Raw genomic sequence first — 3,438 nt, 5'->3', positions numbered from 1 at the left:
CACTTGAACTAACACATCTTCAATCACTCCTTCAGGATGAGCAAGGGAGCGATCAGCAACTTGTAAAATCACCGTGGTTGGGCGCGGCTCACCCAACCCCAACTGTCTAAAAATAGATAGCTACATCAAATTGATGCTCTCCCCAAGATCACACAAAGCGCGCCCGACTGCGTGCTTACCAATCGAGATTTGGATAGTGAAACTACTTGGATCCTTCAATTTCTGAGGTAGTTTGCTTTGAATTCTTGATCTACATTCTTTAGTGAGTGCCATAGTCTCGAACTCTACCAACCTTCTCTTATTTGCCACTATGTCTTTGATGTATTTGGCATATTTGGGAACTTCTTGCAGGATGTCTACTAGTGGAACATTGATTTGCACCTACTTCAAAATATCAAGAAACTTTTTATAAGCAGCATTATCCTTCACTTTCTGCAATCTCTGAGGGAACAGAAGTGGTTCCCTCGTAACTAATGGTGGGGGTTGCTTAGCCACCGCCTCTTCAATTGGCTTCTCTGACTCCTTTACGTTTTCTGATTTTGCTTCTATGGTGGCCAATTTCTCATTAAAGGTCACTTGACTTCTCTTTTTCGATGGGACTTATTCTAACTGTCTCCCATTCCTCAATGACACATCAGTAATAGATGCCTTAGGATTAGCCTTAGTGTCACTTGGAAGAGATCCAGCTGGTCGAGTATTTATGACACTAGCTAGTTGCCCTATTTGTCTCTCCAAATTTCGAATAGCTATAGAGTGGGATGCTGCCTGGGCCTACTGATCAACCATCAATTTCTTTAGTATCTCCTCAATATAACTCGTCGGGTTTGTAGGTTGTTCAGCTTATGGTGTTCTATATTGTTGTTGAGGAGCTTGTGGCCTGTACTGATTCTGAGCACCTTGGTTTCCACCGTAAGAGACATTTGGGTGGTTCCTCTAGTTAGGATTGTAAGTGTTCCCATACTGATTTGTCTGGCCCCTATTTTCATTACCCACAAAATAGATAGACTCTGGATTAGCTGGGCATAAGTCGCTCGTGTGACCCTTTCCACATACTTCACAAAATATTTGAACCTGTTGCACTGACTGAGCTTGTTGCTTGTTAATAACCAAGGTCATCTTATTGACTTAATTGGCTAATGTGGCAACTTGCGCTGATAATACAGAAACAACGTCTAACTCGAGGAATCCCGCAGATTTTTGCACTGTGTGTCTGCCCACCTCTCCTTGCATATTAGGTAGGGGTGGGCGTCGGTCGGTTCGATTCGGTTTTATATAAGTTCGACTCGGTTTTTTTGGTTTTCGGTTTTGGATTTTAATAACCAAAACCGAACCAAAGTATTTTTGGTGCGGTTCGGTTTTCTTGCGGTTTGGTGCGGTTCTTTTCGGTTTGAGTTTTCGATTTTAGGCTTGTCAAATTGGACTTCTTTCTTAAGCAATAAATGAGCCTCATAATTAATTCTTACAAAGTTTCTACGGCAAAATGCACGTGCTTAGCAAATTTTCCTACTGTAATCTACTATAACATGAAATTTAATTAGAAAATAATAAAATAATAATTTTTCTATGTCATACGTATAATGCTACTTTGCGAGTTTCTGTGTACTCCCAGTATCAACTATAAATTTTAATGGTGATAATTTTTTTTTAAAAAAACTTAATTATATTAATCAAGTGTGTGATTATAGAAAATATGATGTCTTACATATATTGCAACTTTGCTCGAGTGGGTGTAAAGTTTCCATATGGTATCAGACACTAAATTATAAGGGTGGAAAATTAAATAACATTTATACTAATAAAGTGAGATTAGAGAAAATATAGTTGGTTTGCACTCTTCGTCTGGAGCATTACATTTCCAAATATAGACACACTCTTATATTGGACGTAATGTATTAACACCCACAAGAAAATATAAGAGAATGTTATCTATTTTCACCATTAGTTCTGATAATCAGAACGACTATTGCTACATATTTATATATTACAAATAGCTTTTGCTATAAATAAAAAAATTAACCTCAACATTTCATGGGATGTGAAGCAGGCAGAAGTGGACGCTTGAAGATCCCGAGTCCAACGAAATATCGCTTGAACATCTGAAATCAGGATTGCTTTTGGAGAATTTATTCAATAAGGCATAAATTTCATCAAAGCTTTTCTCCAACACTTGACCTCCCGTTGCAGCGTCCCCCATAATTTTTGTCTCTGGATGGAGCCTTTCTATGAAGGTGTGAGCTAATACTTCATTTGTCTGGTTGGGATGAGGACAATCTCTGGGCAGCCCCTTGAATCTCTCCCAAGCTGAATATAGAGACTCCCCTGATTTCTGTTTGAAGGTGACTATCTCACTTCTGATCTTTGTAGGTTTGCCTGAAGGAAAGAACCATGCGAAAAATTTCCTCGCCAGATCATTCCATGATATAATAGAATTAGTTGGTTCCGCCTTCAACCACCGCTTTGCTTCGCCTAACAGAGAAAACGGGAACAATGTGAGCCTCACATAGTCTGGAGTGACACCATTAGTGATATAAGTATCACTAATTTCCAAGAAGTTAAGGATGTGCTATTGTGTATCCTCGTGTGGAAGCCCCAAAAACTATCCATTCACATGTAGTAACTAAATCATGCTCTGTTTTAGCTCAAAGTGCCCAGTGATTCTAGGTTTCACGATGCTGGAGGTGACATTTGCAATGCAGTGCATCGCCACCTCCTGAACAACCATATGTTGCTCCTCTGCTATGTTCACATGTAATTGATTAAGTGCCTAAAGATTATCTTTGTCCCTTGCTTCCCTCAACCTCCTGTGAAATGTTCTCTCAGGTTCAGGGTCAAAGCCTTGAAGTCTATCCTGGCTTCTGACCCTTCACATTTAATCAAAGTACTTGAGAGCAGAGCACCCAATAAGAAACATTAGACTTGAAAAAATAAACAACTAAAGTAAAAGCTAGAAAGTAGTCAATATTCAAGTCCCCGACAACGGCGCCAAAAACTCGTTGCTCCCAAACACACACGCAAGTATACGTGATCGTACAAGTAATATAAGATTGTAAGTCCAGATATCGTACCCACAAGGACTTGTGATTAACTATTTACTAAATTAAACTAAGACAATTAATCTATTCAAGTGACTTTTCTAAAGTATGAATATTTAACTAAAACTAATCTAGAGTCGAGAATTAAGAAATTAAAGAAAAACAAGTCGGCAATATTAGAGACAAATTTAATGAGAGACGATATTCTAGAGCTATGGGTTAGCTAACAATCCCGTTGAACCTTCTACCTAAATTGTCTAATTAATTTATCTGGGTTATTGATTGACGGGGTTAATATTACTCGTAGCAGTCTCCCGAAGTACTACTCGCCTATTCAAGCTAACCTAACGCCTATATTCCTATGGAATTAGGATTAACAAGAATGCATTAATAGTTCTTGTACAAT

General features: G+C 38.6%; 1 non-coding gene across 1 annotated transcript; it reads left to right on the top strand.

Annotated features, from left to right (window-relative positions):
* The first annotated feature begins 2,252 nt into the window (after positions 1 to 2,252).
* Positions 2,253 to 2,359, top strand: LOC117274304 (small nucleolar RNA R71). Its single transcript, XR_004504416.1, has one exon. It is a non-coding gene; the product is annotated as a small nucleolar RNA R71 (small nucleolar RNA).
* The last annotated feature ends 1,079 nt before the right edge of the window (positions 2,360 to 3,438 follow it).

The sequence above is a fragment of the Nicotiana tomentosiformis genome, chromosome 7 (assembly GCF_000390325.3).
Source record: "Nicotiana tomentosiformis chromosome 7, ASM39032v3, whole genome shotgun sequence".
NCBI classification, from domain to species: Eukaryota; Viridiplantae; Streptophyta; class Magnoliopsida; order Solanales; family Solanaceae; genus Nicotiana; species Nicotiana tomentosiformis.
Note: the sequence above shows the minus strand (reverse complement) of the source record. Positions and strands in the feature narration are given on the sequence as shown.